The 13,668-nt window shown below is 47.5% G+C and overlaps 1 protein-coding gene across 1 annotated transcript in view; it reads right to left on the bottom strand.

Moving 5' to 3' along the window:
• Positions 1 to 7,065, bottom strand: part of NTF3 (neurotrophin 3) — a 224,647-nt gene extending 217,582 nt beyond the window's left edge. Inside the window, exon 1 of the mRNA XM_084766707.1 lies at positions 7,047 to 7,065. The gene's annotated coding sequence lies outside the window, so the exon portion shown is untranslated. The remainder of the gene's footprint in view (positions 1 to 7,046) is intronic.
• Between the last annotated feature and the right edge of the window lie 6,603 nt (positions 7,066 to 13,668).

Raw genomic sequence — 13,668 nt, 5'->3', positions numbered from 1 at the left:
CAAAGATCAACTCATTGCCCTGCCTATACGGTCTCCCTCAGTTTGAAACAGCACAGTCCTTTGAGCTGCCCATGTGCATGTAACACACTCTAATCATGTCTTACTCATCGTAAACCTCTTTGTTTCCTACCGTGAGGGCCACGTCCCTAAGCATCAGCATCATGCATTATTCATGGTGATTTCTTTCAGGGTGCTTGCCTATCGCTTTGCAAGGAAGTTACCCTATAACCACTCGATTGAATACAGTGCAGCCTTGCATGAAAGTTTAAGCAGGCTATTATCCAAAGTGGGACTCAAGAGTCAATTGGACTTTCTTGAAACTTGATCAGGTGGCATCTCTAAAGAATAGGCTTTCCTGGAAAAAAATAATAATAACGGGAAGGAATAAGGATGCATGTTATTTGCAAAATGAATAGTCACATCTCAGATTTCAGCCAGTTTGTCCATCTGGAAAAAAAAAGAGGTCTGTGGCAAATAGTAAGGTTCTCACCCAAGAAGTTGCACAGAAAGACCAGAGCATCCTAGGCTGCATTTACCAACTGTTTTGTGACTCCTTTGGCTAATCAGGAATCTTTACTAGAAAACGACACCAGGTGTATGTCACAGAGGTTGGCCTACTCTCATGCATAGTGGTGCCTCCCAGGCTCTTTGATCTTCTGTGTCCATTGTCCCCTGAAACCAATCCTTCCCATACTGTATTTTTCCTCCTAGATCACCTGATACCTCCAAGCAACCAGGTGCTCCTTTCAGAATCGACAAGTTGATAACCTGTGCTTTTGGACCTGACCTTCAGCCATGTTCTTTTGCCATGGATGTAGAAGTAGGATTCTTCCCACTGTGTGTGTGAAAGCCAGTCAAACTCATCTGTCACCAAATTAAGGAGGATCCTAAATAGCATAGACATAATAGAAGGAACAGAAGAATAAGTAAATCAACTCTATGATAGAATTATCATAAGATGGAATCTCACTTTAATGGACAAGTTTTGGATTGACAGAAAACAAAGGAAATCTAATTAGTGCTATTCCTTCATAGATGCCATGTGAGTAGTTACCCTTACAAGATTGTCATAAGCATCTTGGGGCAAAAGCTATATTTTATATGTCCTTTGCACCTCATACTGTGTCTCTCCTTGAACTGAAAACACATACTCCTTTGTGGATTGACTGTTGCTGCCACTGTTTCTGAAAGGGCCAGTTTCTTAGCTTTTACACCTGATCTCTCTCACTAATTAAAATAGTGGCTCAGGATGTGATTGCATACTACAATTCTGTCCATTGCTCAGTGGACACGGTGGCATGCTGCCATTCTCCAGGTATTTGGGGATCAAAAGATCTGAGATCCAGGCAAGAGGGGATACGTGATTCAACAGACAGCACCCATGGATAGAAACTCCTCAGCTAGGGACAGATATCTTAGAGACATAAGAGTGTTTACCTCTGTGTCTTGCAAATAAATTGATAAATGTGCTTTGGGGGGTGTGTGGGTGGGGAGATCTAGTCTAAATTCATCTCAATTCCAGCTGGGTTCTGTAGATCAGAGGAGAAACACGTATAAGAATGTACAGATGGCTTTCACTGTTTTTCTGATTCAAATGGACAAATTCTAAACCCCCAAGGATCAGTCCCTGAGAGCTACGGCAATGGGATAAGGCAAAGGGAAATGGAGGAGGCCTGTGGCTTGCCTTGAATTCCTGACCTGGTTTTGCTCTTCACCTGAGCACTAACTTATTCCTCCACGATTCCCTGAACACAAGAGAGCCTTCCTGTGGCTTGGGTAAGGCCTATCCTTAAGTGTATCCACAGCAAAGAGGCACAATCTCAGGGTGATGATAGATGCCCTGTTTAGTCGCCATAGACAGAGGGATTGCTATGAGCCAGTATCCGCATTCAGGGGCAGATGTTGCATTTCCACAGAGGACTTCAGATTTCCCTAGACAGCCTCGATTCAGGTCAGAGCCTACCTGCCACCCTTGCTTAGCTGGTCCTTGGTCTTATTTCTCTAGGATCAGAGACTAATTAATAATAATAATGCATTAACTCAGGCGTGTTTCAGTCTGTGTTGCAATATATAAGATGATTAGCCTTCACATTTAAAGTGTCTTTCAAGTTGGTGTGTAGGCAGCAAAGCTTCCTGCTAGATGTGGCAGGTCTTGCAAGTTGCATCTTTGCCAGTAAGCTAAGAAAGTTGGTTCCCCCCCCGCCCGCCCCCGTAGATACAATGACATGCCCAAGATAGGATTGTTCCCAAGCATGGACAAAGAAACTGGGACCGGAGCAATTGTTCTGAGTGTAATTGTCTGTTCATTGTGTGATTTGGGGCAAATTTGTCCTTTTATTTGAAGACTATGACCCTAACACTCACTTCACCCTGGCATGAATGTTACATGGGGCTAGTGCTTGCAGGAGTACTTGGGAACCAGTGAAGGATGCTCCCAGTGAGCTCCCCTGCCCAACCCCAGCCATCCTGCGTGTACCGAACCCACTCTCTTAAGAGCTAGAGTCAGATTCCCACCGTATGGAATTATCCTCAGCACAGCAGATGGGTTTACAAGTGTCTTGGTCTCTTCGTGTAATTAGCAGCCAAGGAGTCTAAATCTTGCATTGTTTACACAGAGAGTGTTTCTTGCCCGTTCCCACGTCATACCATCTGAAACTGTTACCTTTTATAACTGGTGGGTGCAGTTCTTTAACTTTGTGGGATCCTCCGCATACGAACTCGGTTGGACTCATTCCTTCCTTACCGTGGATGGCCACTGCTCTGTGAGATGAGCTCTAGGGCTTTCAGAAGTTCTTGTATTCATACCCGCTATTTGAGTCGTGCTCTGTGAAGCCCTCTGAAGATTGGAAGCTGGAGGCCACCATTCCATTTACAAGTGGATAAACTGAGGCACAGCAAACATTACCCGTGGGTGATGCTGTAGGAATTCAAATGGCTCAGTTCGGGCATGGTGTCTTACACTTACAACCACGGTTCCTGAGAAGCTGAGGAGAGGAGCTTCCCATAAGTTTGAGACCACCCTGGGAAACATTGTGTGTTTATGGCCAGCCTGGGCTGCAAAATAAGGCTCTGTCTCAGAAACAAAACAAAACAAAAAGTAAGCAAGCAAACAAACAGAAATCACGTGGCTCATGGGATTCTCGGGACAAAGCATCTTTTCTCTGGCCAAGTTGTCCTTCCTCCAGACAATAGTGTCCCAAACCAGAAGGAGATTCAAGAGAGATGAGCACTTCACAGCAAGATAACAAAGAGACAGAGGATAGAGATGAGTTTAAGGGGCTTCCCTTGCCCAGGGTCATTGTGCCTGGGCCGTTATCCATTCATCTATACGGAGCTGTCTATATACAGCTGTGTGCTGAAGAGATGGCTGACACAGTGGGAGTTTGAGAGACAATTCTGACCTTAAGGAACTCATTCAGAAACTGGTGCGGTGAGGCTAACTTACACCTAAGGGTGCTCTGCCACTGGTACCACAAATCGTGCGCTTTGATGGAAAAGCCTGACCTCCTTACTCTAGTTCCCAAAGTCCAAGCCCTAGCTTGATTTGACTACCAGCCACATCTTAAGTGATCACATTCTCAACTTCCACAGTGCTCACCAGAGTTGGGCCAGCTACTTGGTGGTCCTTGGAAGGCCTTCTTTGTTTTTCAGTGAATAGGAGGGTGTGTTAGTAAGCCTTCCCTTAGTGTGATGAAGGGCTGGATATTGAAGCAATTGTTTCATGCCAGGAGCACACGGCCAATCACAATTGCTCTCCCCATGGCTGGGAAGAGAAAGAAAGAAGCAAGGGCTCGCTGAGTCTCACAATGCCCTCACCGATCCAAAGAACTCCCAGCAGCCTCCACTTTCTTTTGTTTTGGGTTTTGTTTTTTTCTAAGACAGGGTTCCTCTGTGTAGCGATGGCTGTCTTGGACTTGCTTTGTAGACCAGGCTGCCCTCGAACTCAGAGAAATCCACCTGCGTTGATCTCCTGGCTGTGGGATTACAGGTGTGCAATTCTGCCATCTTTCAACAGTACTACACTGAGGGCCAAGCTTTTACCACATAGACCTTTGAAGGACACATAATATTCACAGTGGAACAAAAAGAAACACTAGAAAACTAGTGAAAACTAGAAAAACTAGAAAACACTAGAAACCCTTTGGTTTCATGGCCTATGCAGCCTTCTTTACAAAAGATAGCTTCTTGGAATAGCTTTCAACTCTTTCCTACCTGATCAAGTGAGGACTTCTTTTAAAGTGTTTCTTCTACAGAGGAATCAGCTATTGAGCTTGGGTGGGTGAAGGAGCCTGTGCCTTCTTCCCCATGCATCCCTAGGAAGGACAGTCATGCCCAAGTCCCAAACACCTTCCCAGGGAATTCGTTCTGATGTCGCTAGACTTGGCCTGTCAAGGCAAGGCAGCCATTGCACACTGGTTCTATGGCTCTCTACACCTTCCTCTGAGACAGAGGCTTAGCGTGAGGCTGTACACAGGGTGCCATGGTCTGGAATAATGAACCTTAGATGCGAGACATCCTTATGCTATGAGGGAAGGGGAATGCTGAGGAGACCCTCTACTGTTCTAACACTCAGCCTGCTAAAGCAGACAGACAGCTGTCATTCCTGTACAGTCTGGACACCTCACCAAAGCCATGTAGTCCACAGGAAGACCACAGAGGAGGGGACTCTAGGTTGGTCTTCCAACTTGGGACTAAGGCTGGGAAATGGAATACAAAGTAAAAGGTTCTTATGAGTATGGATCTTGCAAATCCCTAATAACAGCAGGTGCCATGGTAGTGCTGGCCACTCAGATTCCTGTGCCCCTTCAGTGTGGCCTTTAGAGAAAGAACAGGCTGTGAGCATGTATTCCTCTGAAACTCTTATGACCTTGTATGGGTTAGCCTTGGAAAGCTTCTTCTGGCCCGTATCCTGGGACAACTGTATTAGTGACAATGTGTGTGGACAAAATTAGAACGGCTCACGAGCCATCATCAGCTTTATCCCATGTCTCATGAACATATAAACATGGTCCAAATAAGACGGAGAATTGCAAAGATCATTATAGTGAACAAGGTCAAATGACACAATATCATGAAGGTGTAAAGGTTTGCCTTTCCATGGGCCTCAGATGGATAATATAGACGCCTTGTGTAAGGCTGAGCACCCCCACAGTCACTTACCCTGGCTACTGCGACTGGTTGTGAGTCTCTAACCACTGCACATCACTTCTGAGGCGAAGGCTGACAGCAGCACTAATAATAAGCAGCTACTTGGAAAGCTTGTTGACGCCACACCTGTTTAGCTAAACAACTACAGAGTTTTCCTTCACTGATAGCATTGGTTGCTTCTCCTCCTTGCTGCTTAACCCCTTAGTGTTGTGTGGGTGTTTCGCCAGCCCCAAGCACCAGAAAGACACCTGTATCATGTTTGAAAACATAGATAGAATACTAATCTGAGGGCGAGAGGGGAGACAAAGGAGAAGTTTAATGATCCTCTCCCCCTGGATGGCGCCAGGCTCAGTGCACACCCGCCCTCATGGGGTTCTTTCTAGGAGAAAGGGCTCTGAATCATCTAGCTGCTCCCTTCTGTCCGCATTGATTTCCTTCCCTTAGGCAAGTGCTGTGCTGTCTCCTTTAAAGACTTTCTCAAACAGCTGCCATGTTTTGTAGACAAGTCCCTGACTGGCTGTTTCCTCAGTCACTCCAGGAATTTGCCTGTGATGGGTACTAGAGTCCTCACACTAACCCACCTTGCACAGGGAGAATGTCAAGTCTATGCTGGCAAGCTGGGGTGAGGGGGCACCTATGGGCCACTCAACTATTCCCCCAAAGCATTGATTGGAGAGAGGTAACAGTAACTATAAAAGGAAATTCCCACCTTAAGATAAAAGGGCTGTGAATGTCTTGGTCCTTGGGTCCATGATGATGCAGTGTCTCTAGGCTTTGGTCAGTATTTGTTACAGAGTTACACGTGGCTGGAGAAATGGAGATCAAGCCTGTGGAACATAACTAAATTGGTTGTTCTAACAGCTGCCTCATCATCTTCTTGTAGGATGATGGTCTGTGGCGGTCCAGCCATGTAAGGCCCCCCATGTATGCACCCCCATATAGGCTTATCTATAGGTCTTCTTCTTACAATCTACCTCCCCTCCACTTTAACCAAAGAATCTGAACAATTTGTGACAATATGCAACAGGATTTCAAGAACATTGTGACAATTAACTTTACAGAATTCTACCTTTTGAAAATCATCGTGTAGTGGGCACTGAGGTGAGACTCGCTATAGATTCTAGAGTCTCAACTAAGGAGTTGAGGTTGATGCTGAGGAAATCAACACAATTTGGCATGCTAACTGCTTATTTCGCTGCAAGGCTGCCACAGCTCAACGTGGAGGGGGATTATTGAGGGTCACAGAGGCAGTGGCAAAGTCATGCCCAGCCCCTGCTGTCCGGCTCCTTCATGACACTGCTCCTCCTCCCAGTTCTCTTGAGGGCATTGGCAAAGATTGAGCAGCATATTAGACAAGTGATATGGATGATGTCTTGATACACCTAGGCCCTCAGGGAAAGTTCTGGAAGGAAATATCATATTCACAACGTCCCTTTCCCTCTGTTCACCCGAGGTCATGTTAATCTGTGAATATGCTCTGTATCGATTGGTCACTGAAAGGAAAGGGGGCTACATACTACAGTCAAGGATGCTGTGAACAATGGGGTCTTGGGGAGGGACACGTCGGGGAGAAGAGGAAGAGACACTGCAGTGGGTCTTTATGCTGAGAGCATCTAAAATGCTCTCCTGGATAGAAGACTAAGGATTCCTTGGAGAAGTAGGCAATGACTGAAGACATGCACGGAGTAGGCACACACAGTGTGGTGTAGACAGGATCTTGGGCTAACATGAACTACAAGGCTGGTGCCCCCATATCCAGAGCATACCTCAACAGCCATCCCCTAGCTCGCCTCCATCTTCTGCAAAATCCGCAGAGGTCTTCCATGACACACAAACACAAGGAGGTCTGCCTTCCCCCCTCCCCCTCCCACTACCCCTACCCAACCCTCACCATTTACCTTCAGACTAGAGGAACAGCGCTGCCACCAAGATGGAGCCTGTGGCAGGGATAAGGAGAAGTGGCTCTCTGTGAATGTGGCACTACTCCAGCCTCCCCCACATGGTGCTCTGGCTGCTAATTAGCGCATCCATCCTTCCCCACAGGTGGGGAAGTGGCCTATGACTGCTGTCTGGCTGCCTGGGGCCAGCAAGGCCTGACCCTGCCACCCTACTCAAGGACACACTTCGGGACTGCGTGACTCCTCAAGAGAAGACCCCTCTGGTCCCGAACCAAGCTTTCCTCCTCCCTCTCGCAGCAGGGAAGGAGGGAGAGGGCAGGCTGTGGATGGCAGAGAAACTCGGGGGCTGGTTTACGGCAAACAGACTGAGCTGCTTACGGGCTGGTGAGGCTGCCAGCAACCCCAGATGGCTCAGAACCTGCTGCTCTTGCTGAAAATTGATTTTGGAGGCAGTGAAGGAAAGAGGAGGGTGGGCAGGGGAAGGGGCTGCAGGGCAGGGGCGGGTGGGGGGCGGGGGGCGGTAAGGGTTGCCAAACAGAGGGTGGAATGTATAAGCTTTGATAAAGCCCCTGAGCCAACATGCTCCGGGCAGAGAGGGATTTATGCTGCAGGGAGGACATTTGGTTAGACTTTCTGCTCTGTGTTCTATTTCCTCTCTTTGTGTGTGTGTGTGTGTGTGTGTGTGTGTGTGTGTGTGTGTGTGTTCTGGTGTGCTTGCCTGCATGTGCACATGTGGAGGCCGGAGACACGTCTCAGGTATCCTCCTCTATACTCTCCTAAGTTATTAGCATTAATATTAACTGTTAATCTTATTTTAAATAGGCTTTCTCACTGAATCTGGAGCTCATCCTTTCAGCTAGACTGGCTGGCCCCTGGTCCTCCCATGGCCACCTTCCAGCACTGGGGAGACAGGTATGGGTGGCCACACCCGGAGTTTACATGGATGCTTGGGGTCCTAACTGGGGTTCTCACTCTTGCACAGTGAGCACATTCTCCACTGAGCCAGCTCCCCTGCACTCTATTTCCTCTTTACCTTGCTGCCGTGTCCCCATCTCCTCCTGAATTCAGGATTCTCCCTGGCTCCTGCCTTAGTGTTATAGAGTCGAGGGATGGGGCAGAAAAGGCATCCTGTGTAGGTGACTTCTACCACCCACTCTCAGGGAAGTAACCCAGAACTGGGGATGCTTAAGCGTTGATCTCCTGGCTGTGGCGGCTTCTCGAAGACTCTGCATTCTACTCTAGATTAATATTTTCATTAACAATAGCAGCACAGAGTCCTATGGCCTCCAAATACTAATGATCTCTGGGGCCCTCCACCAAGGCACCCAACACAGATGCTAACACGCCCATTTCTGGACGGGATCTTCACCGAGTTCCCTTGATGGTAAAGGGAAAGAGGCAAGTCTACCCAGTTCACATGCGCAGCGACCTATAATGGGAGAAGACAGAACTGGGAGCCTCCCCAGCCTTGCAAGGGCAAGCTTCCCAGGGCAGAGACTTGAATGAAGGGCAGCTAGATTGGGAATGGATTTTGCTGTTGTTTGGGTTTGTGTCTCTTAGACAGGTAGGGCCCAAAGCCTGGAATGGTAGGTTGGGCGTGGCAGGCATTTCTGTCCTGAGAGAGGGTATGATGGCAAAAGCAGCTGGAGCAGTCAGAGGCCTGAATATGACCACATCCAGTATGTGCGCTCCTGTCTATAGATCATGAAGCAAAGGAAAGCCCTGGGATTAGCCAATCCCAGTGTCTTTCACTTTGGCCTCATGGGTAAGAAACCAAGAAGAGACTTGATACCCTATGAGCATATACAGGGGGAGGAGGTCCCCCTCAGTCACAGTCATAGGGGAGGGGAGTAAGGGGAAAATGGGAGGGAGGGAGGAATGGGAGGATACAAGGGATGGGCTAACCATTGAGATGTAACAAGAATAAATTAATAAAAAATTAAAATTAAAAAAAAGAAAGCTACTAAACAAGGCAGAAGCCACAGAACAATTCTGTGGACTACAGATGAAATTAACCAGCATAGTGGACAGGGGGACAAAATGGCATTCATAAAGGACAGTTGAGAAAGGGATGGCTTTGTCCTTAAAAAAAAAAAGAAAGAAAGAAAGAAAAAGAAAAAGTGTAGGAACCAAGTGAGAGCAAATGGCCCTGCCATCCAAGTGGTCAGGGACAGTGTCACCTACCAGATCAAGGTACCCAGCCAGGCAAGCAACAGAGATCCTGGGGTTTCTATCTATCCCTACGGATACGTTTCCGGACCTCAGTAGCATCTCCAAAGAGCCTGAAAGAGAGCTAAAGGCTTCTATGGTAGAGCCAGAAGGTGAGGCTCAGACGAAGGACCAGGGAGAGAACTCAGCTATATATAGTCTGTGGCCCTTCCCATTTTAGAAGCCACAGGGAGTCATGGCCCTCATTCCTCACTGCTGGGATGATGGAGCATGCCTGCCCTTTCTCACTGTGAGGGCTGTACTCTCTCACTGTGAGGCCTAGAGCCCCAACACAGCAGAGACCATCACCCCCAAGACACTGGGGACTGGCAAGCTCAGCTGCAGGACTTCCTTCCATTCATTAGAATCTTGCCTAGACAAGATCCCATAGTGTTTCTATGAGACAAGACAACCCTCCACTGAATGAAAGTTTTTGTGTTTGTTTGTAAGAGATACAATTAAGAGTCACGGCAAAGAACCTTTCCAGTTTGAGAGAGTCTACTCTCCCCAGAAGCAGGCTGCTGCTTGTCCTCAGGGCTTGAGTGCAGGCGACACATTTTTAATCTGTTCCAGGGTGTCAACATCAATCCTAACCAATAAATTTTTCTCCTTCCTTTTGGCCTCAGCCTAATCCTGGGAAAGAAAGGGAAGGAGTCTGCAATGATCCCTGCGCATGATTCAGCAGATAGCATCCCTGTTCGGTCTGAAAAGACCTCCCTCTTAGCTGCTCAGCATCCCCCGAGAGGTTTCTCAGGAGCTGAGTGCCCAGCCTATCTGTCACCCAGGTTGTGACACCCACCCGTGCTGACTGCAAGGGCCACAAAGTAGAGACAGAACCAGGTTTACAGGGACATTAGTTTGGGGGAGTTTCTTACCCATTGCCCTGCCCCTGATGAATATCTGACACCTGGGAAAACATTGACATCAGTGCATAGCACCCTGGGTGAGCACCATCCGAAATGGGACTGGTGAGATGAGAGAGTGTCTTTCTCAGCTCTGCTGAGAAGCCATGGGCCTCAAGGTCACAAACAATGGCCTGTGGAGCCCTGACTTAACTTTCTGGACATTAATGTGTGTGTGTGTCTGTGTGTGTATGTGTGTGTGTGTGTGTGTGTGTGTGTGTATGTGTGTGTGTGTGTGTGTGTGTGTATACATGGACACAATAGCAAACAGCCATCTATGTACCAGGAAGTGGGTTCTCACCAGGCACAGGACTCAATGCCATCGTGATCAGAGGTTCTCCACCCTTCAAAATGAAAGGAATATATCTCTACTGACTCCATGCCTCTCCACTCATAGAGTTTTGTGATGGGAGCCCAGACCCTCCAACACAAGCAGCTCCACCACCACACGTCTAGTAAGCCACAGAACATGTTGACTCTTCCTGCTCTTCCCTGACTCAGTTGCTCACAAAATCTCCTTGCAAGCTGACCTTGGATCTGCGATCCAGCCCTTCATGCATACACCATGTTGTGTTGCCATCCGTATTTCATATTCAGCTCTTTAGCAAACTAGAATTCCAATAGATGAAGGGCAGAAGGTTTTCCCAAGGAGTTGCCTGGAAAAGAATTGGGATGGAGGGGCTGAAAAGGGAGTTGACCTTAATCTCATGTAAGTCTCATCCCTGCGTAGTGGAGGCTGTTTTAGCCTTTTCCAAAAAAGACCCCTACTCAATGACACCTGGGACAGGAGTGCTGCCTCTACCCACACCTCAGCCTTCCAAAGGATGGAGTTCGGGAAGTTCTGGACAGCAGGCATCCCAACGTTCTACGAAGCTGCAGCAGAAAGGTAGGCAGGCAGGGGCTGTGGGAGGGGACCAGAGTGGGTCATCCCTCACCCCAGCATGGCCACCCTTTTAACTCTGAGAATCCATAAAAAAAATCATGAATATCCTTGATCTTCTCATTTTAAAATACCAACAAGGACGAGTCAAAAACGTCCGTTATGAGGATCTGTTACTGTGATCATTAGAAGGTTTCTGAAAGTGAGAGGTCTTGTGCAGTCTTCTAGACAGACTATGAGTCTCTGGCATCTTGTTGGTGTGTCTTGTGATGTATAACTAGACTTGCATTTCAAGTTCGTGTTCTGACTCTAGCTTTCCTAAGCAAGCTTACGCTGACACTCCTCAACCCTTGCTCAGATACTAAGCAGCTGAGAAACAAGGCCATTCTGCTAGGTGAATGTACAAGCCAGAGCCTGAGGAAAAGCCTTTGGATCCAGCAGAGATCTCAAACAGAAGCCAATGGTAGGTAAACCACACCCCAAAGTCCTAGATTTCCTTTGGATCAAAGTGTCCTTAAGTTATTGCTTTTTTGTGAAACTGGAATATACTTTATTTTATTTTATTTTGTTTTTTTCGAGACAGGGTTTCCCTGTGTAGCTTTGGCTGTCTTGGACTCGCTTTGTAGACCAGGCTGCCCTCGAACTCACAGCAATCCACCTGCCTCTGCCTCCCAAGTGCTTTAAAGCCCATTTCCTTCCCTAGGCAATTCGTTTATTCTCTCTCTCCCCCCAACCCCCCCTCTCTCTCTGCCAGAGGCCAACTCTAGTTCTTGTTTCTTAGGTGCCATTTACCTTGTTTTGGAGGACAGGATCTCTCATTGGCCTAGGACTTGATGGCTAAGCTAGGTGGAGTGGCCATAGATCAGTTTGCTTCTACCTCCCTAACTCTGGAGTTAAAAGCACATAACATCATGAATAGCTTTTTTATGTGGGTTCTAAGGATTGAACCTAGTTCCTTGTACACACAGGGCAGGCATTGTGCCAACCAAGCTGTCATCTCAGGCCCTCAGACACATTTTTGAGAAAAGAAAGAAAGAAAACCAAGAGGCCTTGAGGAAGAGATGTGAGGCCACTCCACTTGTACCAAATCTGTGTCTCAATTGTCTTGTTGTATCTAACACTGATTTTTTTTTCTTTTTAAGTCTGAGGCTGGTCTTTTTGAGAGACGTTCTGCCACGGTGCCTGTTGCAGAGACTCGGAGATTTACAGCATGTCTCAGGTCTTCTCATTTGATTATAATTTCAAGTCTTACTGGTGACACAAAATGGTTAATTTTCCCTGCAAACTCTGTGCTCTGTAGCAGTGCATTAGGATAGGACAAAAACACGTCAACAAAGAACATCAACAAAGAAAGAGTGTGTGCTGGTATCAACAAAGAAAGAGCGTGCTGGTACCATCGAGAAACAAGTAACCAGGAGAGGTGGCTCAGCCATGCCCTGCTCCTCTTGGGTGATTAGCATGCAGTCTGCATCCCTCACGACGGTGTAAGGTTCAGTCTGTCCCTGAGTGATCTATGAGCTGTCACTTGTGCTATTAACAGGCATTCTCCATTTCAGCATCCTCAGCACATTTAGTTCCTCTTCTGTGTGATCACTGCTCTGCCCTTCATTAATAACCACTTCCAGAACCTTCCAGGGCAGTTCTCTTGTGTCGTCTTCATAGTTCAGGGCAGGACTCCGGCCAGGGTGATGAGGGGGACGTTTTCTGTGATAGAAGGAAAGCTGCTACTTGGTGGCTTGTGACGCGCAGGACATGGGACAGTTTCCCTCAACATCAGAGATCTTCCATCCACTTCTATTAGTGAATGAATTGTTAAGAGACAGACACAAAAGAGGATTTTATGTTTTGGAGTTTGTCCACTGCTGAGAAAGGTGTTGTCAGTTCTTTGGACCAGGCCAAGGAAGAAGAAAAGGATGGCGACGGAGCAAGCTCTGCCTTGTTGATGCCTTTGCTTAGCAAGAATAAGGAGGCTCAAATAACAACACGTAGTCAAGGGTCCCAAAGGGGGATTAACCTGCTACATGGATGATTTTAGGCATGATAGAGCCTGTTGGAGCATTTCAAAGAATGTCAACAAGTAATAATGAACCCTCCCCATTCTCTATGCTCTTCCAATTCAAACACTTTGTCTGGTTACTCCCTGCCAGCGTGTGTCTGCTGTCATTATAGAGGGAACCCTATGCTCCCAGCAGTGGGTTTCTACCTCATTTCCGGGTTCTACCGGGGCTTTCCCACTCAGTAGTGATGGCAGGTGGGATGCAGGGAAACATCGTTACAAACTGTTCTCCCTTAACTCCCACAGGTTCCCCCAGCAGACTTGTAAGCTGTAGTCGATTCAGACCACTCCTTGGCATCTGAAGCTCTCCGCTCACATTAACCAGCCTTTGTTCTTGAAGAGGTGGGTGCCATGCCCTCTCTTGGGCATTCCTGACTTGGGACGGTCCCCTTTCATCCCTCCTGTCTCGGGCCAACCAGAAGCTTCTCCATCTTCCCAGGGGAGCCTTCCCCATTTTTTCAGCTCACATTATTCCTTTTAATAAGTTCCTACAGCATAAATGGGGTGCTGTTCTGAGTCAGCAGGGCTCAATATATCCCGTACATTGTCATGTCAGCATCAGGCCATCACCTTGGC

This window comes from Acomys minous (genome assembly GCF_964271855.1).
Source record: "Acomys minous genome assembly, chromosome: 17".
In the NCBI taxonomy this organism is placed as follows: Eukaryota; Metazoa; Chordata; class Mammalia; order Rodentia; family Muridae; genus Acomys; species Acomys minous.
Note: the sequence above shows the minus strand (reverse complement) of the source record. Positions and strands in the feature narration are given on the sequence as shown.